The following is a 15,200-nucleotide window of genomic DNA, read 5'->3' as shown; positions in this document are numbered from 1 at the left end:
TTTACACATAAAATAGCAGGAGTTCCCTAAATACAGATAAAATGGAGGGAGATACCCCTTTACACATAAAATAGCAGGAGCTCCCTCTCTACAGATAAAATGGAGGGAGATACCCCTTTACACATAAAATAGCAGGAGTTCCCTCTCTACAGATAAAATGGAGGGAGATACCCCTTTACACATAAAATAGCAGGAGTTCCCTCTCTACAGATAAAATGGAGGGAGTTACCCCTTTACACATAAAATAGCAGGAGTTCCCTAAATACAGATAAAATGGAGGGAGATACCCCTTTACACATAAAATAGCAGGAATTCCCTAAAAACAGATAAAATGGAGGGAGATACCCCTCTACACATAAAATAGCAGGAATTCCCTAAAAACAGATAAAATGGAGGGAGATACCCCTTTCCACAGAAAATAGCAGGTTCCCTAAATTCAGATAAAATGGAGGGAGATACCCCTTTACACATAAAATAGCAGGAGTTCCCTAAAAACAGATAAAATGGAGGGAGATACCCCTTTACACATAAAATAGCAGGAGCTCCCTCTCTACAGATAAAATGGAGGGAGATACCCCTTTCCACAGAAAATAGCAGGTTCCCTAAATACAGATAAAATGGAGGGAGTTACCCCTTTACACATAAAATAGCAGGAGTTCCCTAAAAACAGATAAAATGGAGGGAGATACCCCTTTACACAGAAAATAGCAGGAGTTCCCTCTCTGCAGATAAAATGGAGGGAGATACCCCTTTACACATAAAATAGCAGGAGCTCCCTCTCTACAGATAAAATGGAGGGAGATACCCCTTTCCACAGAAAATAGCAGGTTCCCTAAATACAGATAAAATGGAGGGAGTTACCCCTTTACACATAAAATAGCAGGAGTTCCCTAAAAACAGATAAAATGGAGGGAGATACCCCTTTACACAGAAAATAGCAGGAGTTCCCTCTCTGCAGATAAAATGGAGGGAGATACCCCTTTCCACAGAAAATAGCAGGTTCCCTAAATACAGATAAAATGGAGGGAGTTACCCCTTTACACATAAAATAGCAGGAGTTCCCTAAAAACAGATAAAATGGAGGGAGATACCCCTTTACACAGAAAATAGCAGGAGTTCCCTCTCTGCAGATAAAATGGAGGGAGATACCCCTTTACACATAAAATAGCAAGAGCTCCTTCTCTACAGATAAAATGGAGGGAGTTACCCCTTTATTCATAAAATAGCAGGAGTTCCCTAAATACAGATAAAATTGAGGGAGATACCCCTTTACACATAAAATAGCAGGAGTTCCCTCTCTACAGATAAAATGGAGGGCGATACCCCTTTACACATAAAATAGCAGGAGTTCCCTAAATACAGATAAAATGGAGGGAGATACCCCTTTACACATAAAATAGCAGGAGTTCCCTAAATACAGATAAAATGGAGGGAGTTACCCCTTTACACATAAAATAGCAGGAGTTCCCTAAATACAGATAAAATGGAGGGAGATACCCCTTTACACATAAAATAGCAGGAGTTCCCTGAATACAGATAAAATGGAGGGAGATACCCCTTTACACATAAAATAGCAGGAGTTCCCTCTCTGCAGATAAAATGGAGGGAGTTACCCCTTTACACATAAAATAGCAAGAGCTCCTTCTCTACAGATAAATTGGAGGGAGATACCCCTTTACACATAAAATAGCAGGAGTTCCCTCTCTGCAGATAAAATGGAGGGAGATACCCCTTTACACATAAAATAGCAGGAGTTCCCTAAATACAGATAAAATGGAGGGAGATACCCCTTTACACATAAAATAGCAGGAGTTCCCTCTCTGCAGATAAAATGGAGGGAGATACCCCTTTACACATAAAATAGCAGGAGTTCCCTCTCTGCAGATAAAATGGAGGGAGTTACCCCTTTACACATAAAATAGCAGGAGTTCCCTAAATACAGATAAAATGGAGGGAGATACCCCTTTACACATAAAATAGCAGGAGTTCCCTAAATGCAGATAAAATGGAGGGAGATACCCCTTTACACATAAAATAGCAGGAGTTCCCTAAATACAGATAAAATGGAGGGAGTTACCCCTTTACACATAAAATAGCAGGAGTTCCCTCTCGACAGATAAAATGGAGGGAGATACCCCTTTACACATAATAAAATAGCAGGAGTTCCCTCTCTACAGATAAAATGGAGGGAGATACCCCTTTACACATAAAATAGCAGGAGTTCCCTCTCTACAGATAAAATGGAGGGAGATACCCCTTTTCACATAAAATAGCAGGAGTTCCCTAAATACAGATAAAATGGAGGGAGATACCCCTTTACACATAAAATAGCAGGAGTTCCCTAAATGCAGATAAAATGGAGGGAGTTACCCCTTTACACATAAAATAGCAGGAGTTCCCTAAATGCAGATAAAATGGAGGGAGATGCCCTTCTATGTATAAAATAGAGGGTGTTCCACCTGTACATATAGAATGGAGGGGATACCACAGACACTTCACCCATTTTAAAGCACTTTTTAAACATTTTTATACCAGAAACAGGGCCGAGTATCATATAAACAGAGGCATGGTCAAATACAGTCTTAACTAGTGCATTGGGGTGAGGGAGAGAGAGAGCGAGACAGAGCGAAGGAGAGAGATACCAGGTTTAGATGAGACAGTAAACTTTGAGGACACAAATAGACGACAAAGGGAGATGGACAGAGACAGAGACCGACAGAGGGAGAGAGAGAGATGGAGGGAGAGAGAGAGTGGGAGAGAAAAATAGAGAGAAGCAGAAAAGGTGTGAGAGAGAGACAAACAAGAGTCATGGTCAGAGGGAGAGAAAGAGTGATAGGGAGAGAGAGAGAGGGGGGAAGAGAGAAAGATGGAGAGAATGAGATAGGGAGAGAGAGAGAGACGGGGAGAATGAGATAGGAACAGAGAGAGATACAGAGACAGGGAGAGAGATACAGAGACGGACACACACACAGGTGGAGGTTGCTGTCTCAATCCTTTTATCCTTCGGTTTATAACTCTGATTTGTCTGTAACTGGGTGTTGCTGAGAGAGTGTTTGTGTAACCGAGGTCAATTCCTGGGCTCTTGCTGTGCTGGAGTTGGCAGGTTAAACAGAGCGAGAGAGAGACACACACAGAAATCGAGAGAGAGAGCAGGAAATGACAGGGTAAACACATCCACACTTCCCAGTCTCTGCCTCTGTGTCGGGGGATGTATTTGTAAGATGGGGAGTCACAGAGATTGTTTTATGTCAGTGAGTGAGAGAAAGAGCCCTGGGCTCTTGCTGTGTTTTATTTCTGTTCAAAAATGCTGTGCTTTGTTTGAATCAATTTTATTTCTCTTATTCCCAAGGAGAATCTTTTCGGAAGCTGCAGCTGTGATGATGCAGAGGGAGAATCTTTTGTCCACGTGGAATTCTCAGACAAGAGCTATAACCATGGAGGAAAATAATAATAAAAATATATTTGTCATTGTCAAATTCATTTCTAGATACGGAAAAGAAAACTGTGTGATTTCGGGGCTGATAGAAAAACAAAGTGCTGGAAATGCTCAGTATTTCCAACACGGTTTTTATTTCAGATTTCCAGTATCTGCAGTATTTTGATTTTGCGTTTTCGGGGGTCTGTGGATTTTTTGCCACAAGGGAGGGGGCTGGAGGGTGCTCCGAAGGGAATAGTTTGGGAATCGCTGCTCCAGAACAGTCAATGTAATCCCCTAGATTTCCCTCTCTCCATCTCTTGCTGTAACGTTCCCTGCACCTTCCTCCTTGTTCCTAACTCTGTTCCTTCACATCTTTAAATCCCTATCTCTGTATCTCTTAACATCCTTTCTATCTCTGCCTCTCTCTAGAGTCTCACAGGTTTCCATTGTACTCTCTTTCTGTGAATCTCTGCATCTTAATCTGTCTCTCTCTCAGTCCATTTCTTCTCTCACTCACTCACTTCCAAATCCCTGAATCTTTCCGTCTCTGCTCCTTTCCTGCAAGATTATCTCTGCATTTCCCTCCCCCCTGTCCCGGGACATCCCTCTCTATTCTGTAAACACATCTTACTTTGTATCTCTGCCCCTCCACATCTTTTTGTCTCTGCATCTCTCTCTTTGTCTGGGATCTTTCTCAATATCTACATTGCTGCTGCATTCTCTCTCTACACCTCCAGCTCTCTCTCTCTCTCTCTCTGTATGTCTCCATTTCTCTCTCTGTCCTTCTCGGTATTTCTGACCCTCTGTTCTCAGTTTCTCTCACTGGTTTCGGACTCCCTGCATGTCATTCTCCAGCTCCCTTTCCATTTATTTCTCGCTCTCTCTGTTCTGTCCTAATCCCGGGATCTGTTTTCTGTGTCTCTGTCCCTCTGTCTGGGGGTGGATTTGAACTCGTTGTCTTGGTGTTGTACAGGGTGGTTGTGAATCGGCTGCCCGTTCAACATCTCTCCCGTTTGTACCTCACCCTGGTTTGCACCATTGGCACCGAGTCCGAGTCCAGCCCAGTGTTTCTTTGCCTCTCTGTGTATCTGCTCCCCGACTGTCTCTGCCTGCCTCCTTGTGGCCCGATGGGGGAAGGGACAGATCAGCCATGATCTAACATGGGGTGGGACAGGCTCAAAGGGCTGAATGGCCTCCTCCCGTCCCTGTGCCAGTCAGTGTGTGTGTGTTTGTGTGCGTCTCCCTCTGTTTGATTCCCTGAAGCCGATGGGGAGAACAGGTGAAACACCTTTCTGCAGAGAGGGACGTGTCTGGGGCTGGGATCTTCCTGTGCGCTGAAGTCTCAGAATGCCAGTTAGCCTCTGGGGGTCCTTGCTCTATGCCCGGCCGGACATGAGTTAAAGGTGCCGGGGGTCTGGGAGCCAGTTGATGGAATTCCAGTGGCTTATCCAGACTAGGAATTAAAGTGAATGAAAGATTGCCGGGAGATGGAACCAAACCCAGGAAAGTGTTGGAGGTGGGAATAACACGGGGGAGATGATGCAGGGTGGGAATTAGTAGAGGGGGGGGGGGTTTACATGACAGGGAGGGTACTTAGAAAAGGGAGAGTGTTTACAGTGGAGGGCAGGGGGAGAATTAGATTGGGGTCAGTTAATGGGGGGGTATTTAGATGGGGGTCTGTTCACAGGAGGAGGGGGGTATTTAGATGGGAGTCTGTTCCTGGGGGGGTGGTATTTAGATGGGAGTCTGTTCCTTGGGGGGTATTTGGATGGGAGTCTGTTCCTTGGGGGGGTATTTGGATGGGAGTCTGTTCCTTGGGGGGGTATTTGGATGGGGGTCTGTTCCCAGGAGGTATTTGGATGGGGGTCTGTTCCTTGGGGGGAGGGGGGTTATTTAGATGGGAGTCTGTTCCCGGGGGGGTATTTAGATGGGGGTCTGTTCCTTGGGGGGGTATTTGGATGGGAGTCTGTTCCCAGGAGGTATTTGGATGGGGGTCTGTTCCTTGGGGGGGGGGGGGGGTTATTTAGATGGGAGTCTGTTCCTGAGGGGTATTTAGATGGGAGTCTGTTCCTTGGGGGGGGGTATTTAGATGGGAGTCTGTTCCTTGGGGGGGTATTTGGATGGGAGTCTGTTCCCAGGAGGTATTTGGATGGGGGTCTGTTCCTTGGGGGGGGGTTATTTAGATGGGAGTCTGTTCCCGGGGGGGTATTTAGATGGGGGTCTGTTGATAGTGAGGGTATTTGGATGGGGGTCTGTTGATAGTGAGGGTATTAGAAAGCTGTTGAGACAAAAAGACGCAAATTCAGAGAGAAAAACAGAGAGAGAGAGAGAGAGAGAAACACAGAGAGAGAGAGAAAAAAACAGAGAGAGAGAGAGAGAAAAACACAGAGAGAGAGAGAAAAACAGAGAGAGAGAGAGAGAGAAAAACAGAGAGAGTGAGAGAGAGAAAAACAGAGAGAGAGAGAGAGAAACACAGAGAGAGAGAAAAACAGAGAGAGAGAGAGAAAAACAGAGAGAGAGAGAGAGAAACAGAGAGAGAGAGAGAGAAAAACAGAGAGAGAGAGAGAAAAACAGAGAGTGAGAGAGAGAAAAACAGAGAGAGAGAGAAACACAGAGAGAGAGAAAAACAGAGAGAGAGAGAGAAAAACAGAGAGAGAGAGAGAGAAAAACACAGAGAGAGAGAGAAAAACAGAGAGAGAGAGAGAGAGAAAAACAGAGAGAGTGAGAGAGAGAAAAACAGAGAGAGAGAGAGAGAAACACAGAGAGAGAGAAAAACAGAGAGAGAGAGAGAAAAACAGAGAGAGAGAGAGAGAAACAGAGAGAGAGAGAGAGAAAAACAGAGAGAGAGAGAGAAAAACAGAGAGTGAGAGAGAGAAAAACAGAGAGAGAGAGAAACACAGAGAGAGAGAGAAACAGAGAGAGAGAGAGAGAAACACAGAGAGAGAGAGAAAAAAACAGAGAGAGAGAGAGAGAAAAACACAGAGAGAGAGAGAAAAACAGAGAGAGAGAGAGAGAGAAAAACAGAGAGAGTGAGAGAGAGAAAAACAGAGAGAGAGAGAGAGAAACACAGAGAGAGAGAAAAACAGAGAGAGAGAGAGAAAAACAGAGAGAGAGAGAGAGAAACAGAGAGAGAGAGAGAGAAAAACAGAGAGAGAGAGAGAAAAACAGAGAGTGAGAGAGAGAAAAACAGAGAGAGAGAGAAACACAGAGAGAGAGAAAAACAGAGAGAGAGAGAAAAACAGAGAGAGAGAGAGAAAAACAGAGAGAGAGAGAGAAACAGAGAGAGAGAGAGAGAAAAACAGAGAGAGAGAGAGAAAAACAGAGAAAGAGAGAGAGCGAAAAAACAGAGAGAGAGAGAAAAACACACAGAGAGAGAAACAGAGAGAGAAACACAAAGAGAGAGAGAAACACAGAGAGAGAGAGAAACACAGAGAGAGAAACACAGATATTGAGTCAGAAGGAGAGAGAAAGGCAGAGAGACAATTTATTTATTTATTTAGAGATACAGCACTGAAACAGGCCCTTCGGCCCACCGAGTCTGTGCCAACCATCAACCACCCATTTATACTAATCCTACACTAATCCCATATTCCTACCACATCCCCACCTGTCCCTATATTCTCCTACCACCTACCTATACTAGGGGCAATTTATAATGGCCAATTTACCTATCAACCTGCAAGTCTTTTGGCTGTGGGAGGAAACCCACACAGACACAGGGAGAACTTGCAAACTCCACACAGGCAGTACTCAGAATTGAACTCGGGTCACTGGAGCTGTGAGGCTGCAGTGCGAACCACTGTGCTGCCCCATAAAGATGTGATACTCACCATCCCACACGGTCTGCGCTCCATCGTTGGACTCTAACACCTTCCTACGTTTCTCACACTTCCCTACATCAGCTCGTCCATGGGGAAAAGATCCTGGAGAGGGAGACTGGGGTGGGAATTGGAGAAAGGGTCAGGACTGGGACAGAGAGGGGGGATTCAGACTGGACTCTCTCTCTCACACACACACACTGTAATCAGCTTGCAATTCACCTGGGCACAGAGACACAGAGACTGAGATACAGAAACTCACCTTCACAAACCTGCCGCATAGAAAAAAAGAATGGAGGCTGATGATATCCCAGAACCTGTCACTCAAAACAGACAGTCCACCCAAAATACAGCTCATCCAACCAGCATTCAGCTTCCTCTATCTGGACGCTCCCTCCCAGGTATGGGACAGTCCAAGGTGAGTGTCTGTGTAAACAGGAGTTCATATCCCAAATGGACCATTCCACACAGAAACCTGTCTCTCTCTCTCTCCCTCCCCCAAAAACCTCATTAACAGGGCAGAAAAGCTGCTGTCATTTAAAACCTGGAGGGGTCGGTTTGGATAATGGCCATTTAACACTAATTGTATTAAATCTCTTTCACTATTCACCTCACCACGGAACTCAGTGACGCCATTGATTCCCTAGCCAGCGGAAAAGCCCCTGGGAAGGACAGCATTACCCCTGAAATAATCAAGAGTGCCAAGCCGGCTATACTCTCAGCACTACATGAACTGCTATGCCTGTGCTGGGACGAGGGAGCAGTACCCCAGGACATGCGCGATGCCAACATCATCACCCTCTATAAAAACAAAGGTGACCGCGGTGACTGCAACAACTACCGTGGAATCTCCCTGCTCAGCATAGTGGGGAAAGTCTTTGCTCGAGTCGCTCTGAACAGGCTCCAGAAGCTGGCCGAGCGCGTCTACCCTGAGGCACAGTATGGCTTTCGTGCAGAGAGATCGACTATTGACATGCTGTTCTCCCTTCGTCAGATACAGGAGAAATGCCGTGAACAACAGATGCCCCTCTACATTGCTTTCATTGATCTCACCAAAGCCTTTGACCTCGTCAGCAGACGTGGTCTCTTCAGACTACTAGAAAAGATCGGATGTCCACCAAAGCTACTAAGTATCATCACCTCATTCCATGACAATATGAAAGGCACAATTCAACATGGTGGCTCCTCATCAGAGCCCTTTCCTATCCTGAGTGGTGTGAAACAGGGCTGTGTTCTCGCACCCACACTTTTTGGGATTTTCTTCTCCCTGCTGCTTTCACATGCGTTCAAATCCTCTGAAGAAGGAATTTTCCTCCACACAAGATCAGGGGGCAGGTTGTTCAACCTTGCCCGTCTAAGAGCGTAGTCCAAAGTACGGAAAGTCCTCATCAGAGAACTCCTCTTTGCTGACGATGCTGCTTTAACATCTCACACTGAAGAATGCCTGCAGAGTCTCATTGACAGGTTTGCGTCTGCCTGCAATGAATTTGGCCTAACCATCAGCCTCAAGAAAACGAACATCATGGGGCAGGATGTCAGAAATGCTCCATCCATCAATATTGGCGACCACGCTCTGGAAGTGGTTCAAGAGTTCACCTACCTAGGCTCAACTATCACCAGTAACCTGTCTCTAGATGCAGAAATCAACAAGCGCATGGGTAAGGCTTCCACTGCTATGTTCAGACTGGCCAAGAGAGTGTGGGAAAATGGCGCACTGACACGGAACACAAAAGTCCGAGTGTATCAGGCCTGTGTCCTCAGTACCTTGCTCTACGGCAGCGAGGCCTGGACAACGTATGCCAGCCAAGAGCGACGTCTCAATTCATTCCATCTTCGCTGCCTTCGGAGAATACTTGGCATCAGGTGGCAGGACTATATCTCCAACACAGAAGTCCTTGAAGCGGCCAACATCCCCAGCTTATACACACTACTGAGTCAGCGGCGCTTGAGATGGCTTGGCCATGTGAGCCGCATGGAAGATGGCAGGATCCCCAAAGACACATTGTACAGCGAGCTCGCCACTGGTATCAGACCCACCGGCCGTCCATGTCTCCATTATAAAGACGTCTGCAAACGCGACATGAAATCGTGTGACATTGATCACAAGTCGTGGGAGTCAGTTGCCAGCATTCGCCAGAGCTGGCGGGCAGCCATAAAGACAGGGCTAAATTGTGGCGAGTCGAAGAGACTTAGTAGTTGGCAGGAAAAAAGACAGAGGCGCAAGGGGAGAGCCAACTGTGCAACAGCCCCAACAAACAAATTTCTCTGCAGCACCTGTGGAAGAGCCTGTCACTCCAGAATTGGCCTTTATAGCCACTCCAGGCGCTGCTTCACAAACCACTGACCACCTCCAGGCGCGTATCCATTGTCTCTCGAGATAAGGAGGCCCAAAAGAATTCACCTCCAGTTAACAGGAAGTTCAGACAATGACTCATTACAGTTACCTTGAAATTGTGACAGAGTTTTTGCTGGAGAGGCCGGTTTGACTACAGTATAAACAGGGCAGTTTTTATTCAGATTTTCAATTCCACTGTGTGACAAAGACTGAAACTAGAGGCAGGTTAATGATGCAGCCAAGAGAACAAGTGGTGACATTTCACACAACAATTCTCACTTATATTTACAGTTATATTTCTCAGTGATTTATTTGCTGCTGCTGTATTTATGCATCAGTTTAATGTTACAAGGGTTTATAAAGCTGGGAAACGGACATTGAACACAAATTGTATTAAAGATCTTCCACTTTTCACCTCCAGTTTATATAAAGCTCAGCGATAACGACCTCCACATTCTGACAAAGAGTTTTTGCTGCTGTAATATGCCTGTGCTGGGACGAGGGAGCAGTACCCCAGGACATGCGCGATGCCAACATCATCACCCTCTATAAAAACAAAGGTGACCGCGGTGACTGCAACAACTACCGTGGAATCTCCCTGCTCAGCATAGTGGGGAAAGTCTTTGCTCGAGTCGCTCTGAACAGGCTCCAGAAGCTGGCCGAGCGCGTCTACCCTGAGGCACAGTGTAGCTTTCGTGCAGAGAGATCGACCATTGACATGCTGTTCTCCCTTCGTCAGATACAGGAGAAATGCCGTGAACAACAGATGCCCCTCTACATTGCTTTCATTGATCTCACCAAAGCCTTTGACCTCGTCAGCAGACGTGGTCTCTTCAGACTACTAGAAAAGATCGGATGTCCACCAAAGCTACTAAGTATCATCACCTCATTCCATGACAATATGAAAGGCACAATTCAACATGGTGGCTCCTCATCAGACCCCTTTCCTATCCTGAGTGGTGTGAAACAGGGCTGTGTTCTCGCACCCACACTTTTTGGGATTTTCTTCTCCCTGCTGCTTTCACATGCGTTCAAATCCTCTGAAGAAGGAATTTTCCTCCACACAAGATCAGGGGGCAGGTTGTTCAACCTTGCCCGTCTAAGAGCGAAGTCCAAAGTACGGAAAGTCCTCATCAGAGAACTCCTCTTTGCTGACGATGCTGCTTTAACATCTCACACTGAAGAATGCCTGCAGAGTCTCATCGACAGGTTTGCGTCTGCCTGCAATGAATTTGGCCTAACCATCAGCCTCAAGAAAACGAACATCATGGGGCAGGACGTCAGAAATGCTCCATCCATCAATATTGGCGACCACGCTCTGGAAGTGGTTCAAGAGTTCACCTACCTAGGCTCAACTATCACCAGTAACCTGTCTCTAGATGCAGAAATCAACAAGCGCATGGGTAAGGCTTCCACTGCTATGTCCAGACTGGCCAAGAGAGTGTGGGAAAATGGCGCACTGACACGGAACACAAAAGTCCGAGTGTATCAGGCCTGTGTCCTCAGTACCTTGCTCTACGGCAGCGAGGCCTGGACAATGTATGCCAGCCAAGAGCGACGTCTCAATTCATTCCATCTTCACTGCCTCCGGAGAATACTTAGCATCAGGTGGCAGGACTATATCTCCAACACAGAAGTCCTTGAAGCGGCCAACACCCCCAGCTTATACACACTACTGAGTCAGCGGCGCTTGAGATGGCTTGGCCATGTGAGCCGCATGGAAGATGGCAGGATCCCCAAAGACACATTGTACAGCGAGCTCGCCACTGGTATCAGACCCACCGGCCGTCCATGTCTCCGTTATAAAGACGTCTGCAAACGCGACATGAAATCGTGTGACATTGATCACAAGTCGTGGGAGTCAGTTGCCAGCATTCGCCAGAGCTGGCGGGCAGCCATAAAGACAGGGCTAAATTGTGGCGAGTCGAAGAGACTTAGTAGTTGGCAGGAAAAAAGACAGAGGCGCAAGGGGAGAGCCAACTGTGCAACAGCCCCAACAAACAAATTTCTCTGCAGCACCTGTGGAAGAGCCTGTCACTCCAGAATTGGCCTTTATAGCCACTCCAGGCGCTGCTTCACAAACCACTGACCACCTCCAGGCACGTATCCATTGTCTCTCGAGATAAGGAGGCCCAAAAGAAAGAAATAAAGTGTCACTTGTTTCCATTTGCTTCCAGACTGTTTCTTTCCTCTGCTCTCCTGGGGGATTCAGAGATGATTTTTGTTCATCACTTGTCCACATTCAGGAGGTTCCAGCTCCTCTGCAGCTGCTGTCCTGGAGAAATTAATTGTATTCAAAATCTTCCCCGCAGTTTGGAGACGTGAGGAGAGACTGTTTACACCAGCAGAGGGGAGAAACAAATAGTCAGGGAGTTGTTCTGGTCTGGAATTCACTGTCTGACAGGTTTCTGAAAGCAGATTCAATATTAACTTTCAAAAGACAATCGGATCAAAACTTCAATTACTCTGAGTTATAGTAGAGAAGATACCAGCATAGAGAGAGAAGTGAGAGCGAGAGAGATGTCATAACGTTAGTGATGAAGGATTCAACACAGCTTATCGAGAGTTTTTATTTGTAAATGATTGTTGAGTTTTATTTGATGCTGTTGTTTTATTTATGCATTATCTTTAATCATTCAAAATAATTTTCCAAATAGGAACCAGTTTAATGTTCCCAGTGTTTACATAGTAGGACAACAGCCATTTAACAACAATTGTACTGAAATTATTTCATTCAGCATCTCAAGTTTAAAGAAAGTAAACTCCTCAAACTTCTGGAAACTTTCAAACTCTCAGTAACGCAGAATCTCCCATCAGCAATAGCTCAGCAACCCCATCTGCTGGTGTCCCTGTCTCACTGCAGTTACTGTCCCCTCTCACCATCTCCATCTGCTGGTGTCCCTGTCTCACTGCAGTTACTGTCCCCTCTCACCATCTCCATCTGCTGGTGTCCCTGTCTCATTGTAGTTACTGTCCCCTCTAACCATCTCCATCTGCTGGTGTCCCTGTCTCATTGCAGTTTCTGTCCCCTCTCACCATCTCCATCTGCTGGTGTCCCTGTCTCACTGTAGTTACTGTCCCCCGCTCACCATCTCCATCTGCTGGTGTCCCTGTCTCACTGCAGTTACTGTCCCCTCTCCCACACTGGCTCCCATACAGAACCGGCAGTAACACCAGAACTGAGGGGTTACAACCGCCAGGAAGGATTGAACAGGCTGGGGCTCTTTACAGCAGAGGAGGCCGAGGGGTGAGTCGATATAGAGGTCTTTAAAATGATGAAGGGGGTTTCGATCGGGTAGACGTAGAGAAGATCTTTCCACTTGTGGGAGGAGACCAGAACTAGGGGGCCATCACTAGGGGGACAGTCAGTAATAAATCCAATGAGGAATTCAGGACAAACTCCTTTCCTCAGAGAGTGGTGAGAATATGGAACTCGCTGCCACAGGGAGTGGTTGAGGTGAATAGTATCGATGTATTTAAGCTGGATAAACACACGAGGGAGAGAGGAATAGAAGGATATGGTGTTGGGGGCAGATGAAGGAGGGGGTGGGAGGAGGCTCGTGTGGAGCAGAAACACCAGCACGGAGCGGACGGGCCGAATGGTCTGTTTCTGTGCTGTAAATACTTTAGTCCCAACTCCTCCTCTTTCCCCAAACTATTTTAAAACATGAAACTGTCTTGGCCCTGAAACAAGGCAGCAGGTTGACGGGTCTTATTGGATCATGCAGGACAAATCCAGGCCATTCAGCCCATCGATCCTGGCCTGGCTGTTCGAAAGAGCGACCTCCTCCCATCTCTCTTCATCTTACCCTATCAGCAGATTCTTCAATTACTTTCTCACTCATGTATTTATTCAGCTCCCCCCTTAACTGAATCGTCTCTATTCGACCTCAACCCATTCCATTTGATCGCCGATTCTACATTCTCACCACTCCCTGTGTTAAAGAACCTCCTCCTGAATTCCCAATTGGATTTATTAAGGACTGCCTTACATTTATGATCCCTGGTGTTCATCTTCCCTGTCCAATTCCGGGTACTGCCTGTGTGGAGTTTGCAAGTTCTCCCTGTGTCTGCGTGGGTTTCCTCCGGGTGCTCCGGTTTCCTCCCACATGCCAAAGACTTGCAGGTTGATAGGTAAATTGGCCATTATAAATTGCCCCAAGTATAGGTAGGTGGTCGGGAAATATAGGGACAGGTGGGGATGTGGTAGGAATATGGAATTAGGGTAGGATTAGTATAAATGGGTGGTTGATGGTCGGCACAGACTCGGTGGGCCGAAGGGCCTGTTTCAGTGCTGTATCACTAAATAAATAAAAATAAAAAGAAAAAAAATTATTCCCACTCCCTGTTCTTTCTGAATAACCCTGCACTTGATCTTGCAGCTTGTCTGCCTCATTCCCTACATTACAACAGTGACTGCACTTCAAAATGTATTTGACTGGTTGAGGCTTGAGTGAAGCAGAGAGCTGTCGGGCTGAATGGCGCCGATCTGTGCATTAACTTCCATCTAGTTCTATGCCACAAGCGCCAATACGAGTCGAGTAGGAGAATATAACTAATGACTGAAACATGTTCAGGGTCTGACACTGAAATGCCTGCAGAATCGGTGCTTGCAGTTGCACCTGGGGCCACTAGGTGCCAGTGTTACTCCACTGCAGCCGCTGCCCAGAACATGCTCAGAGAAAGTGAGCTTTACCCACAGCAGATCCACAGGTCAACTTGGCTGCTTCAGGATCAAACCCCCCTCCGTCACCCTCAGGATCAAGCCCCCCTCCATCACCCTCAGGATCAAACCCCCCTCCATCACCCTCAGGATCAAACTCCCCCCCCCCCCACTCCGTCACCCTCAGGATCAAACCCCCCCCCCCCCCGTCACCCCCAGGATCAAACCCCCCTCCGTCACCCTCAGGATCAAAACCCCCCCCCACTCCGTCACCCTCAGGATCAAACCCCCCCCCCCCCGTCACCCCCAGGATCAAACCCCCCTCCGTCACCCTCAGGATCAAACCCCCCTCCGTCACCCCCAGGATCAAACCCCCCTCCCTCACTCGCAGGATCAAACCCCCCTCCCTCACTCTCAGGATCAACCCCCCCTCCCTCACCCCCAGGATCAAACCCCCCCTCCGTCACCCTCAGGATCAAACCCCCCTCCCTCATCCTCAGGATCAAACCCCCCTCCGTCACCCCCAGGATCAAACCCCCCTCCCTCACTCTCAGGATCAAACCCCCCTCCCTCACTCTCAGGATCAACCCCCCCTCCCTCACCCCCAGGATCAAACCCCCCCTCCGTCACCCTCAGGATCAAACCCCCCTCCCTCATCCTCAGGATCAAACCCCCCCTCCGTCACCCTCAGGATCAAACCCCCACCCCCCCGTCACCCCCAGGATCAAACCCCCCTCCGTCACCCTCAGGATCAAACCCCCCTACGTCACCCCCAGGATCAAACCCCCCTCCCTCACTCTCAGGATCAAACCCCCCTCCCTCACCCCCAGGATCAAACCCCCCCTCCGTCACCCTCAGGATCAAACCCCCCTCCCTCATCCTCAGGATCAAACCCCCCCTCCGTCACCCTCAGGAACAAACCCCCCTCCCTCACCCCCAGGATAAAACCCCCCTCTGTCACCCTCA

Source organism: Heterodontus francisci, chromosome 49 (genome assembly GCF_036365525.1).
Source record: "Heterodontus francisci isolate sHetFra1 chromosome 49, sHetFra1.hap1, whole genome shotgun sequence".
NCBI classification, from domain to species: domain Eukaryota; kingdom Metazoa; phylum Chordata; class Chondrichthyes; order Heterodontiformes; family Heterodontidae; genus Heterodontus; species Heterodontus francisci.
Note: the sequence above shows the minus strand (reverse complement) of the source record.